The sequence below is a fragment of the Loxodonta africana genome, chromosome 23, assembly GCF_030014295.1.
Source record: "Loxodonta africana isolate mLoxAfr1 chromosome 23, mLoxAfr1.hap2, whole genome shotgun sequence".
In the NCBI taxonomy this organism is placed as follows: Eukaryota; Metazoa; Chordata; class Mammalia; order Proboscidea; family Elephantidae; genus Loxodonta; species Loxodonta africana.
The window spans coordinates 5,075,284-5,090,446 of NC_087364.1; the positions used below are offsets into that span (position 1 = coordinate 5,075,284).

The window sequence follows — 15,163 nt, forward strand, 5'->3', positions numbered from 1 at the left end:
CACATTGTCACCAACATTTGCAAATGCCCACACACCTCAGTTGTGGTGGCTGCACCCTGTAGTGCAAAGAGAAACACTGGTCTTGGCATTTATCAGAAGTTGAAGCCATCCCCATGAATGAATCCTCCCATTCTCTAGCTAGGTCCCAATTTTTCCTTTTCTTTCATCGACTCAAAGCAGGGTGGTTGGGTTTTAAAAATGGAAACAAAACAAAACATAAAGCAGACATATGGAACTGTCAACTATTTTCCCACGACACCCTATATTATTATAAATTGAATGTTTATAGAACTGCAATGACAGAACTGAAGCAGAAAATTTAAGAGCCTCAACAAATCATCTCTGAGCAATAATCTTCTATATGCTCACATAGACACCAGCTATACAGTGAACATACTTCTCTGGAATGTGTAAATTTCAGGATGCTACCAAATCTGTTTCTATGCAAAACTCTAGTCGTAAGCTATTAATGAAGATAGCTGCCCAAAAAAGTCCTTAAAACCCCATAACAATAAGCCACATCTGTACATTTTTAATACTTTTCTTGCGTGTTGTGTTTATTTTCTAAGAAGTCGCAGAAGCATGATAGGTGTAAGGGATGCCCTTCCCATAGTAATCGCTCATAGCCTCATAAAGGAAGCAGACATCAATAATCACAGAAAACTCACTGCCGTCAAGTCAATTCCAACTCATAGCGACCCCATAGCATTTCCAAGGTTATAAATCTCTACGGACACAAACTGTCACATAATAATTACAGGAAAAAAAAAAAAGACTGGTAAATCCCAATGTGGAGTGCTGAGGGCACTTCAAGGTGATATTGTGTTAGACGGAGGAAGACTACTGCTTAGGCAAATCTCATATGTTCACAGTCATATTCTTAGCACTTGAGACAAACACTGTTAAAGTGAGAGGAAGACTAACATGTGTGCTCCTAAGCATAAGCTGTGGACACTAAAATAATAACAACCCACAGCCAATGTCATACATCGTACTGTCTCCAGAAGCTTGCAAATATATACGCACCATTAGGTACTGGAATGGTTTGTAGGTCAGAGGTGTCTTGTCTTCAGAGTGTTTGGTCAGAGATGTTTTATGAACATTTTTATATGGAAATTAAGTTGACTCCAAACATATTTTGTCACTTCTCGTTTTCCCATTCGACTCACCCTTTAGCCTTTGATCTGAGGTTGTCTTAATGAGGCACACGGTTCTGTCAGAGACTTGTGACCTGAACTTTGTGTCATGACAGTCAGGCTACAAGAACAGGGAGAACTTTCAACAACTGGCCTGTTTCAGGGATCTCTGCTTGATTAGACGTTCTTCTTCCTTTAGTTTTCTCTTCTTTGGTTGAAATTTGAAGCAGTCCCATGGGTGGGTGGCTACTGGAAGCTGTTACTTTTTTTTATTGTATTGCCATTCTCTTTCCCTAGTTATTTTCCATAATTCATAGTCTTTTTATTTTCCTTCCAACTGCTGACTTATTTTGGCAGTCAACAGGAAGAACAGTTGGTACTATCTGTGAGCACTGCAGAACAAATCTGTGAGACAGGCACTGGAAAGCAGGGAGCATGTCAACTATCTGTTCATCACTAAATGTGGTATGCCATTCATTGTGAGAAACTAAAGCCCGAAGGCAAAATTCATACAACTCCGCGATCCAAAATAAAACTCAAAAATAGCGATGGCTAGTAATGCTACACAATGGACGAAGTCAATAATGAACACTGGGGAACGCAATATATAAAAGGAGCACAACATGCAAAGAAGACCCATGAAATGGAAATAGGCCACCTGGATTCTAGTTCCACTCCCTTAATTAAATGGAGACCCTGGGCAAGAAGGGAGTTGGGCTGGATGAGTACGATCTCTTTATAGTGACATTTCTAACAGCCATTCAGAAAGTCTAAGTAGATTTGCCTTGGGCATTGTGCTAGATTTTCAGGAAACAAAAGAGATCCCTGTCTTCGAGGAGCTCATAGTTTAGTAGGGAAGATAAGTGGTAAGCAAATTATCACAATAGCACATGCTCAGTGCAATGGTAGAGTTAGTTCAAGGACTATAGCAGCAGAAAGGAGGGAGTAATTGAGTAAGGCTAATGGGACCAGGTAGGCTTCACTGAGAAGCACAAAATTTATGTCCTTTAGGCTTGAAGGATAAGCAGGAATTTTCCATGCAGTCTAGGGATAGGAGAAGGTAGATTTGTGATAGAGAAACTATTATGTGAAAGGCAAGAAGGAGGAAAATACAAACCATCTGGGAGGATAGCTGTGCAGAAAGCGATGGCGGAAGAGGCGAAGTAACTCATGGCCATATCATGAAGGGAATTCCAGGAAAAACATGGACAGATTCCTGTGAGCAATGGGGATGCACTGAAGGATTTAAACAGGCTCTGATGTTAATTTTATAAAAAATAGTTTTTGGAATTTGATTTGGATTTTATGAAGTTCCCTTTGAGAACTGTCTGGAGAATGGATTATTGGGCTGGGCTTTGCTAGGTGGTTGGCAAGGTAAGCCAGTATAATGCAATCAAAGATTAATTCGGATTTGGAAGATTTTGCAATTGCCTCTTGTTTGTTGGCCAACTCTGATTTATCCTTTAAGAATAAAATTAAGCCTCAGCTGCACTGAGAGATTTTTGATACCCATATCACCACTTTCAGTAGAGGTCTGACATCTATCGGTTTTGTTCCAGAGTACCTTATGAACGGTTATCTTTCTTACTACATTGCCTTGCATATTTGCCATTACGTATATTTACAGATCTTCAAGAATATGGAGACATATTATTGAATTTCATAAGTGAGAGTGAGGAAGACAGATTCAGATTGAAAAATACAGAACACGAGGAATTGTGAAATCCTGGTATAAGATGAGTCATAGAGACAGATGACGATGTGGTCTTGGGTGAAAATAAGGTCTGATGGAAAACGGAAACATAATCTAGACCCTGAAGTCATTCAGCAAGTTAGGAAGAGCTCATGGCAGGCAGTAGGTCATAGAATAAACGATGCTGGGAATAAAAGAATAAAGGGACGTGGAATGAAAATGGTTCACCAGTGCTGTAGATATCAGTTTGGGGAGCAAGAATTCCGCTGAGCCCTTCTTCCCCACCGAGATGAAGGAAGTGAGAAAAAGTGAAACCTCATAGTAGAGTATTTTCAGCGGATAGCCAATTTTGGGTTCAGACATAGAGGCTAAGGTAGGAGGGGAATAAATCTGGGAGATGAAGTGGATTCTTCTCGAAGTATTGGTGGTTTCACAGAAGCCGATGATGAGTAGTTGAGAGGTGCACTGAGGGTTTCACAGGGCAGATCTGGATGTCTGGCCAGATTAGGAGGTGGAAAAAGAGTTGCTGCTGGGAGCCAGGGGTGGGATGGTGACAAAAAGAAGGCAGGGTGAGGATGTGAGCACGGGTATCTATAAGGGAACGCAGAGCGCTAAAGAGGCAGACACATTTATCAGTTGGAGTTAGTAGAATGGTCATGGTCTCAAAGCTCCTGGTGAATTTTTGTGTAGTTCTTCTTGTGTAAATCCTCTCTGTGGAGAAACAAGGGGCTCTGCTGGTGATGGGAGCTTCTGGGCTTCTTCAGTGGGAGGAAAACAGGGTGGGCTAGTCCGACGTCAGAAGCTACAATATAAATGGATGGATATTGTGGTACCACTTCATTTCAATGATTTTTAAAAAAATTCTTCATTCAGCTATTGTGGCAAACATTTACAGTTATTATTATTTTTACTATAAAATTTATTCGTGGAATTTTTTTTTTACGATATAATTTGTCAATGTCTGGAGACAGCGGAAATGTTAACATTTGTTTAACTTGGCTCTTTATGTCATATTGGCAGTAAATGTTTCTTTTACCCTAGAAGAATGAAATTAAGATTTTAGCAGTATTTCAGAGTTTTACCTCAGGAAACAGTTTAAACAAGGCATTTTAGTCCTCAACAGTCCTCTGCTATCACTAATGCTAGGGATTAACGGGAAAACCGACCTAAGAATCGTTCTTCTTCAGAGAAACCCAAACAAGGTCATCTGAATTCCAAATATTTACACCGTTTATTGATGGCACTGGCTGGAAGAAAAGCCTTGACCATTTTTGTTTTTTCTACGGAATGAATTCATGTAAAGTCACCGTGTAATCAGTGCCTTCCTGCTCCGGATCAAGTCCAATAATTAGGATTCATCAGAATCAGGCCAAATTTCCAGTTAACCTACATTCTTGATTTTGGTAGGATTCTCTAATCAAAGGATGCTTCTTGCTACCCAGAGAAGAGGAGGTGAAAACACTCCCCTCCTGAGTCCTCTCCCCCGGCGCTCCCAACACGACAGAGTGTTCTTGCCTGAGATTAAAATGTTCATGTCATTCCGACTTCTGTAAAAGTAAACCATCTGTGACTTACAGTCATCGCTATTTTTATTAGAAAACCATTAGGCTTTTTTTTTTTCATTTTCAAAGTGACAGATTTTAAAAGATCAAACAAAATTGTCATTGATGACTTCTAGAGCTTCAATCACTGCTACAGTTTTTCAGGGACTTTTTTTTTTTTAAAGGTGTAGGCTGTGGAAATATAGAAAATGCTGAAACAGCGGTTGTGATGTGTGTAGGAGGCGTGGCAGCGGTATTAGTAGAGAGACATCATGGGACCCAGTCAGGTAGTTCTTTTCCTCTTTCTTTTCTTTTTTTTAAAAGACATTTGAAGGGAGTGCTGTGTGTTTCCCACAGTACCTTCGAAGTAGCTTTACACAAAGAAAAAAAATATTGCTATTATCACTCGGTATTTTATGACACTCATTTTTGCTCTGTATTAATGAAATTCAGAAAATATGACTAATGTGAAGATGATGTCACATATTGATACTACAGAAAAATAGTGACAGCCATCTTCTTATGGCATACACGTATTCTTATAGATTTGAAGAAGACACATGTTATTTGTAGGAGCTGTAAGCTACTTTAGTTCACTCATGAACTGCTATTCCATAATACAGTGAGTGACTGTTTCCCGTGTAGAAAGCTCAGGTCACACTGCTCTGCTTTGAAAAAAAAAATACACGTCAATTAAAATGACACGAAGCTTTTTAGTTACTCATGGGTGACAGAGAAAAATGACTAAAACTTATTTTCAAATGATAGTACAATTTTCCCCAAGGAAATGTGTCCTCATGAGATCTATGGAAGACTAGACTAATAGGTTCCATCATCTAAAGAGCAAAGCAAAGAGGCAGTTTTACTTAGATATCAGAAATCGACTAGCTCAACCTCTTCATTTCACAAGAGAAGGTAAGTTTTAAAGACATTCTAGGATACTGACACAGACATACAGACGGTTAGTGTCGGAGATAAGATTACTATGAACCTTCCAGAGGCAAGCCTGTGAGAATGTCAGATCTCAGCAGACAGAAAAACGAGCAGGTGTATACATGAAACACCTTTATGGGTTTGCTGTGGGACTTTCTGCTTTCAGCATTTAACATTGGTCTATTGTGATACACACAGACACACATGCATATATGCATGCATGGATATATGTATGTATGCATGCAGGCATGTATGTATGATGATAGACCATAAGTCATATGCGGCCTATTTAGTACTAAAATCAACAGATACTCTTGACACTATACATTCCCAATTTGTAACGTGCACATTGGAGTCCCTGCGTGGTGGAAAGTGTTAAGCACTGGGCTACTAAAGGTTGACAGTTTGAACCTACCCAGAAGCACCTCAGAAAACAGGCCTCTTGATCTGGTTCTGAAAGATCATAGCCTTGAAAACCCTACAGAGCAGTTCTGCTCTGCAGGTGTGGGGTCTCCATGAGTCAGAACGGACTCGAGGGCAAATAACAACAACAATATGCATGTTAATCATCTGGGGACTTTGCTAAAATGTAGATTCTGATTCAACAGGTCAGGAATGAGGCCTGTGATTCTGCATTTTTAACAAGCTCTCAGGTCACGATGCCAGTGATGCTGGTCCACAGTTTAAGAAGCTGGCTTCTAGGTCACTCTCTCCTTCTTGAAGCTTTCTTCTCTCCTTGACTTCTGTGACACTGCTCACTTGGTCACCTCCTCTATGTCTGTTTGCTCTTTTTCAGTGTTTTTCAAGGCTCCCATTTTTCTGCTTTGCCCTGATAGTGTAGCAGTTAAGAGCTCAGGCTACTAACCAAAAGGCCGGCAGTTCAGATCCACCAGCCACTCCTTGGAAACCTTATGGGACAGTTCTACTCTGTCCTACAGGGTCGCTATGAGTCGGAATCGACTTGATGGCACACGCGACTTAAACACATCCTCAGAGTTCTCTGCTAAATGCACTTCTCACTGTCTACAGTCTCTCTGGTAAACTCATTATTCCCAAAGCTTTTTCTACAGAATCCTCTCAAATCTATGTAACTGTCGCTGGGTGTCGTCAAATCAATTCTGACTCGTAGCTACCCCTTGTGACAGAGTAGAAAGGCCCCATAGGGTTTTCTTGACTGTAATCTTTACGTGAACAGACTGCCAGGTCTTTTTCTTACAGAGCCACTGGGTGGGTTTGAACTGCCAACCTTACAGTCAGCAGCCAAGCACTTAACCCTTGGGCCACCAGGGCTCCTTCTCAAATCTTCATCTAATTCTGACCACCAGTTTGCTGTGCTATAGTGGCTTGCATGTTGCTACGACGTATTTCAAGTGCCAGCAGAGTCACCTGTTATGGACAGGTTTCACTGGAGCTTCTAGACTAAGATAGTAGAGGTAGAAAAAGGCCTGGTGATCTACTTCTGAAATTTAGACAAAGAAGACCTTAAGGATCACAATAGAATGTTGTCACATGCAGTGCCGGAAGATGAGCCCCTTAGGCTGGAAGGCACTCGAAATACACAACGGCCTAAACAATGAACTGAAGCATATCAGTGGTTGTGAAGACCACAGGACCTGACAAAGTTTTGTTCTCTTGTAAATGGAGTCACCATGAGTTGGAGCTGACCTGATGACAGTTAACAATGATAACATCTAATTCCTGAGTCTCGAACTGCAAAACCCATATCCTAGTGGAAATGTTTACTGAGAGGATTCACAGGCACCTCAGCGTCAATGTCCTCTTCTTGGAAACAGGATTCTCAACCTGTATTCCCCATCTTGATGAATCAGGGCAACATCCGTCTGAATGTCCCATGAGTACCTCAGTCCCAAGATATTTTCAACTATAATTTCTCCCACCAAATTGTCCATTCATCCTCACCCTATATTCCTTTTCTATAAAAAAAAAAAAAAATTTTTTTTTATGCTAGTGGCGCCATCATCAACCTTATCATCCAAGCAAGAATTTCAAATTATCCAAGTCTACCCTTTCTCCTCCTGATCTCTTTAGTCACAGGCCTACTGATACCTCTAGAATCCACTTCCTCTTCTCTTTTCTGAATAATTTCAGTAGCCTCCCTGAGTCGTCTCAGGCCCACATGTACCCATTTTCTAAACTATCTTTGGAGTGATCTTTCTAAACATCAATCTTCTTATATTACTCTTGTGCTTTAAGTTATTTAACAGCAGGTCATAATTTTCAGGATAACATTCAAACACTTTTGAAATGCTTATTAGACTTTATATGGTCTGGCATTTCTCAATATATTCAGGACTACCTATTTTCAAATTGATTATTGCTTGCATTTCCAAAAATGAGAACTTGTTCATTTTTTCATAGGCTTAACACTTATTTATTTACTTTTCTGTAATATCTTTCTGTATAATCTTCTACTGGGTAAGCTCCTATTTATCATTTAAAACCCACACGGCATGCATGGTACCTTATAATAATAATAAATGCATTACATTAGGACATCAATGTCACTGATATATTTTGTACACATTTCTATAATGATACTGTATTTCTGCTTCTGTCATTATTTGTATACCTGTCTGGCTATTCAACTTGACTGTGAGATATCTGAGGGCTGGAATAATGTTGGAGAAATACAAAGAGGATAATTTATATATTTTAAGGTAAAATAAACAAAAGTAAAAAGAATATGAAAATGGAGAAGACAGAATGTCAAAGAAAGTTGTTTTGATGTATATTAGTAGTAACACGAACTCAGGTATTAGAAACTTAATTCATCTGTAAAAAATTAGAGTCAGATTAAATCATTGCAATTCATTCTTTTATAAAAATGCAGTTAACATGGTTGAAGAAACATGTTGAATTTCAGGAGTACCCAAATGAGGAAACCTAAAATATTAAACCATGCTTATTCCTCCCCCGTATCCAAACTGCCATCCTGGCTTGTCAATTCTTCCTATTCTTTCTGGCCTTGATTCCTTCTTTACCATTTCAAGTGCCAGTATTGAATTATTGCAGATCAAAATCTAGAACTTATCCTTTAATTTTTTACTGGCTCTTTCATTCACCTTCCTCACTGCCTCCAATTTATTAATCTTCCAGATACCTTAAACGACTGCCTATTTTTATAAGCTAAATGCACACTTTTGGGTTGGGCATTCAAAGTCCTCCATCATGTGATCTTATTTATCTCCGAAGAGTTAACACAGTGTGCTCTGAAGGAGGTGCTATGTACTGCTATTTTAACTTCCCACTTACCTCCTCAGAGCAGAAAAGCAATCTGAGACTTCTGTATATACTATCAAGTTCCTATACCGTTTTTACATAGAGTTCTTATTGAATGATATCAGTACTGTTGTGAGTGCTACCTTAGATATTATTCCTTTGTATCTATGTCAATAAACACTGGAATATTTTTATTAATAATTATCACAGATTATGTTTTAATAAGAATGTTTTATTATGAATGCTAGTTTATTTGCTGCAAAGAAAGTATTTTATTTTCATTATCACTGATAAGAAATGAATCTTTAAAAATTTTTAATCTCCTTGGCTTTATTATATTGTATTAACATTTTTCTGATAAAGTTAAAGCTTAAAGACAACGTGTAGTATGTCACAGTTACATTAAAAGCAGTCATCTTCTTTCACTGTAATACAAGCATTCCTGAAAAATGCCCTGGTATTTCTTATAGTCCCTTACCAATGTAAACCTATTTCCAGTTTTTTTTTCTTTAGTAGCATTACTGACAATGATGTGAACAATGTGGTCTGTTACTTTTGAATATCTATACAGTTCTCCCACCAGACTTGGTTCCTTTCAGACTGATCTGAGAATGTCATCGTGTTCCTTTAAAACACTGTTCTCTTGTGTGTTACTGTGCCGAGCAGTTTCTGTACTCACCCTGTCATCTCTTCCAAAAAGAACATCGCCAACAAACTCACCATTGCCACGTGTGCTCTCGAAATAGTCCTTCACCCACACTCACTCCTTGTTCAATTTTATTTTCACACAGCACTCAGGTGCCCTGTATCTTCTATTTTCCCTGGTTTTCCTTATGTTGCATTGATTTATCCACCTTCCTACCTCCTCTCTGCCCTGTCCGTCTAGTCACTCATCAGTCATTCATCATCTGATATTCTCCAAGAAGCCAACCTCTGAGGCCACCCTGATGGACAGAAAAATACAACCTGTTCTTTCAAGAAGCTCAAGAAAAAAACCAAAGAAACTAAAACTCATCCTTTCCAGGCTGAATCCATCCGTTTCCCACCATTTGCTGCTTGGATTCAGTAGGTTTCTGAAGGACAGCCATCATTTCTATTGTGGGTATATCTTACTATTAATATTTCAACACTGCAAGCCCTGGTGGCGTAGTGGTTAAGTGCTACGGCTGCTAACCAAAGGGTCGGCAGTTCGAATCCACCAGGTGCTCCTTGGAAACTCTATGGCGCCGTTCTACTCCATCCTATAGGGTCGCTATGAGTCGGAATCGACTTGATGGCACTGGGTTTTATTTCAACATTTTACATTTTCAGGGTAGCTTTGAAAAACTTCTAAATCGACATATTCTAATGCTCAGCCTGGCTCTGAACGTACTTTTAAACATTCCCAAAAGATAAATTTATACTAAAATATAAGTTATCTTCCTTATAAATAGAGTATTCTTGAAGTTTAACCGCAATGCAGAAAAAGATAATTACAGACCCATGCATCTAAGAGAGTACTGTATCTTCTGGCATTTGAAGAAGGTGGTTTGGTTCAAATTACATATAATTATAGGTTAAGAAAAATGAATTACTCGCACCTAGAACAGTATGACCTGCACAGCAAGCAGTGATGAATAAAAACTTCTATTTTGAGCTTACTAGTGAATTATTCACTATGTGATCATGTACATTATTTCATTACAGAAATCATATCTATATGGTCAAGAGCACCTAAAAAATATACGCTTTCCTCCAAAGTGACCATATTGTAAAAAGCAAACCAAATCCAAACCCAAACAAGACTGGTTATCTTGCAAATCACGGAGAAGAGTGCATTTGATAAGTTAATAGACTTATCTAAGGAATACATTTAATCTTTTTTTTTTTTTAAACAAATTGGCCTAAATAATGGCAATAATAACTACGTGGTCCATGGACTGTATGCACTATAAATACTTAACAAGAGTATAAACATTGTCACACCCACTGTACTTACTGGTATGCGTGGACACACGTGTACAGAGAGCGTTCCTGCCATCAGTATCTGCCAAGTTGCTGGCATGTAAGTATTCTGATGTTTGCTTTACTTCCAAGGATATTAATATTCACGGCATTACAACCTGAGCACCTGATCTTATATAGCACCTCTTAAAGGTAGTGTTAGACATTCACGAATACTTACATAGCTTTCTCGTTTTTCAAATACTGGTACCATGGTGTGTCCATGTTTGCTTTGAGACTCATCTGTATGTATTTTTGTGAACTGTCTTCTGCTTTCAACTCTTAAAGGCTGTATCTCCTCCATCCTTCATAGATCCACATGTATTTTGTGCTGCAAATTCCTATTTGTTATTAACGGCTTGAACATATTCCAGACTTGAATGAGTATTTTGGTTATAAAAATGATTACATGCTTCCAGTCAACAAAAGAGATTGCACTCTTAAATAAAATTTAATAAGCAGTTACTGAAGGACACACGGTCCTCTCTCATCCCTCCGTTTTCTTAGATGCCACCTTTTTCCGATGGCCATTGCTCTGCCTTGCTTGGGCCACTACAGGAGGTTGCTCACTGGTATCCTAGCTCCATCCTTCCTCTCCAATGAAACTTTCTTCACTTAGAAAGTAGAGTGAAAACATAAATAAGATCCTGCTACCACCCTCTTTAAAGCTTATCAGTGGCTTCACATTGAACTTTAAGTAGCACGCTGTACTTCTAGAGGTCCCACCCAGTCTGGCCCCTGCTTACCCCTTACCTCTAAGCATGCATTCTCATTGTGGTGATACTGCCCCCAGGGGGTGAAACTGGTTCTTGATGGAGACACACACACACATACACACACAACACAGAAATCTTAGGCATTACAGTGAAACCTGTGAGAGCAGGAACTGGGCAGGACTGCCTTGTTTTCCAGGTCTCCCAAGTTTTCTACCTTTAACAGGGTGCAGTCTCACCACTTTTCTATCGCTCCCTATTAGTGGAAAATATCTGAGTCTTCCTTCTCAGACAGGTTTCTGCCTTACACAGGCTCTGGCTTTCACAGGCTTTCCTGTACAAGGTTTGTGGCATAGAATAAGTACTCAGCAAGCACTTGGTAAATGCATAAACTTGGAATCAGGGTAAATCAGACTGAATTATAGGAAATGAAACTGGATTAGGAACCGGTATGTTGTTGTGTGCTGTCCACTTGATTCTGACTCATAGTGACCCCATGTGACAGAGCAAAAGTGCCCCATGGGGTTTCCTAGGCTCTACTCTTTACGGGGTCGATTGCCAGGTCTTTCTCCTGCATAGCTGATAGGTGTGTTCCAACGGCCAACATTTTGGTTAGCAGCTGGGTGCTTAACCATTGTGCCACGAAGGCTCCTTGAAACAGGCACAGTGACCATTTTTTTAGCAGTTGTTGTTGTTAGGTGCTCTCAAGTCAGTTCTGACTCATAGTGACCCTATGTACAACAGAACAAAACACTTCCTGGTCCTGCCTCATCCTCACAATTGTTGTTTGAGCCCACTGTTGCAGATATTTTGTCAATCCATCTCGTTGAGGGTCTTTCTCTTTTTCACTGACCCTCTACTTCGAGCTGGATGTCATCATGCAGGGTTGATCTATGAATGGCCACAATCCATTATAGTAAGCTTTTTTCCCCCTCCTCAAATACTAAATTCTTTAATCTCATTAATTTTCTTCCTTAGAGGAAAGATAATAACAATACATAAAAAAGGTTGAGAAAGGCTGTTATACGGCATTATTTTCTCCCACTGTCTACCGTGCTCACCGTGCTCTAACCTGGCGGCCGTCTCTCAGTTCCATCAGGCTGTTTTCTATACCCGGGCTTTGACACACACTTCCCTCTCCCTAAACCCCTCTTCCTCACTTTGTCACATGACAGGGTCCTCCTCACTCTTCAGGCCTCAGCCTAAATGGGACGTCTTGGAGATGCTTTTCATGACCACAGTGCTATCTGAATTGTGGTTGTTAGTTGCCGTCGAGTGGATTCCAACTCTTGGCGACCCCATGTGTGCAGAACTGACCTGCTCGATAGGGTTTTCAAGGCTGGGGACTTTCAGAAGCAGATCACCAGGACTGTCCTCCCTGGCCTCTCTGGGTGGATTCAAACTGCCAACCTTTTGGCTACCAGTGAAGCACTTAACCACTTGCTTGACCCAAGGACTTCCTTTTTTATTTGCATTTGCAGTATTCTTGTTAGTCCTTCCCAGCACGGATCCTAATCCATAAACATCTGTTAGCTTACTGTTTTTGTACTTCTCTCTCCCACTAGACAGTAAACCCTGTGAGAAGAGGAACATGTAATTCTTTTTCTTTTCTTTTTTTTCACTTGCACATCACAATTGCCTTCCATAACTCCAGGAATATAAAAAGATGCTCAATAAATGCTTGTTGAATAAGCAAATAAGTAAACATGGAGTTAGGAAAATTAGGTTGATTTCTAAGAGAGGAAAGTTGGATTACAAATAGGTATACCAAAAAACCAAAAACTAAACTCATTGCTGGGGAGTCGATTCTGACTCATAGCAACCCTGTAGGACAGAGTAGAACTGCCCCATTAGGGTTTCCAAGGAGTGGCTGGTGGATTTGAACTGCCGACCTTTGGCTAGCAGCCAAGCTTTTAACCATTGCACCACCAGGGCTCCACAAATAGGTACAGCCACTACTTATTTAGCAACTATTAAACACCAGATATTATACTAAGCCAGTATGATATTAATGAAGCTGAATGGAAAAATATAAACTCCATTTCAAGGCAGAAGCTATCGCACATATCGGTAAGACTGGATTGAAGATACCTTCATTTCCAACGGGGAAATGTGATATCAGGTAGGAGATTCATTCATTCATTCATTTGCCAAATAATGCTTGAGTATCTACTGTGTGCCAGATCCTGGACTGTGGGGAATGTAATAATGAAACACACACACACATACAAATACATAAGAAAAAAAGACATGATATCTGTCCTTATGAAGCTCACAGAGAAAAGGGAGATAGCCACACTGACCAAGATCAAACCCATGCAATACTATTTTCAAAAACTGAGCGAATACACACCAAACAGTAAGAGTAGTTATCTCTAGGTAGTTCAGTTATGGGTCGTTTTAATTTTCTGCTTTTATTTTCTCTGTTTTCCAAATTTGTTTTCAAAAATGCACGTTCCACTATAGCAAAAATGTGCAAAATTTATGCGTGTATGAGGTGTGTGTATTTAGTAAAAGAGAAAAAAAGAAAAAATATATATATGTGCATACACCTACACATACAAATATATCTATATACTTCAATTCCAAGTTTAGAATGCACATAGTGTCAAAAGGCACTCTTTGATCCTTAACATTTATTATTCTCAACATGGATAGTTCCAGAGAAAGAAAACCAATAGAAGCAAAGGAATAATTATATAGGCTCTTTTCTGGCTTGTACTTACAGTTGATTTATGAAGTGCCCCTCAAGTAATAAAACAAAGGTTATAAACTATTAATTTATTGCACTAATAAGAGCCAATGGGCTTAATACAACTGTTTCATCTTAGAAGATGTAAAAAAAAAAAAAGGGGGGGGTATGCTTAAAACTTTAACAGTTTCTTGCTCTCACTTTTATTATCTTTTCCCCACTGTAGTAGTTTAGACTAATGAAATGATAAATCCTTCATCCCACTGATTTTATTTAATGTTATGGTAAAATGTTAATCTTGCAGTTCTCAGCACCTTAAGAGAGCATCCTTTAGAGATCATATATTTTATAAAGACACATAATGAAATCTAGGCCATTCCTTGAAAATTACTCTAGAAGCTGATTTAAAAAAAAAAAAAAAAGGAGGTGTTAATTATATATATTTTTTTATTCTTTGGCTAATGAATAAACACAAATGGGAAAAACATATTTTATTTTAGTTTGGGGTTTGTCTTTTGTGAATGTCCTTTATTATGTCTTCCAAAGACTCCCCACCCTACACACACACACACACACCCTGGTACATAACAAGTGGGTAGCTGGAATGGAAGTTTTCATTTCTTCCCTTGCTTGCTTCTTGTCCTTATAATCCTGAGCAAGTCACCGGAAGTGTCCCCTGTCCAATTCCTTATACTAAAAGTGATAGATGACATGTAAAGTAACTAAGACTATATCAACGCTTCATGTTCCACAATTTCCAGGAACATATAGCATGAACCCCTCCTTCAAAAATAGAACATAATTCTTTGCCTGTCCTAAAGACTTCCCCGACTCAAAGTTTTATAAATCGCTGTTTGAAACGTCAGTTAAACTTATCACTTTGAAAGCTCTCTTAAATGGGGTCAAGACCATTTCCAAATCCCGACTCATTCCTGCACTCTGTGGGCTTCTGTGTTCTTAAGCAACACCCCTGGCATGCTATGAATCGGCTCTCTGACAGATTTGTTTCCCCATTAGACTTCCCTCCAGATGGCTTTAAAATGAATATAGCATTCAAGTAACTACACAGTACAAATCATCCTATAACCCGTTGATTCATATAAAATGTGTGAAAATCAGATTATAGCACTTATTTTTTCCACTCAGAATTAGTTTCAAAGATTTTCATTTTTACATAAATGACATAACATGTAAAACAAGTGTGTTCAACATAGGCCTAAATGCCTGCCAGT

General features: G+C 39.1%; 1 protein-coding gene across 1 annotated transcript in view; it reads right to left on the reverse strand.

Annotated features, from left to right (window-relative positions):
* The window catches only part of MYO16 (myosin XVI), a 561,325-nt gene that overhangs the window by 101,952 nt on the left and 444,210 nt on the right, over positions 1-15,163 (reverse strand). The gene's annotated exons all lie outside the window — the stretch shown is intronic.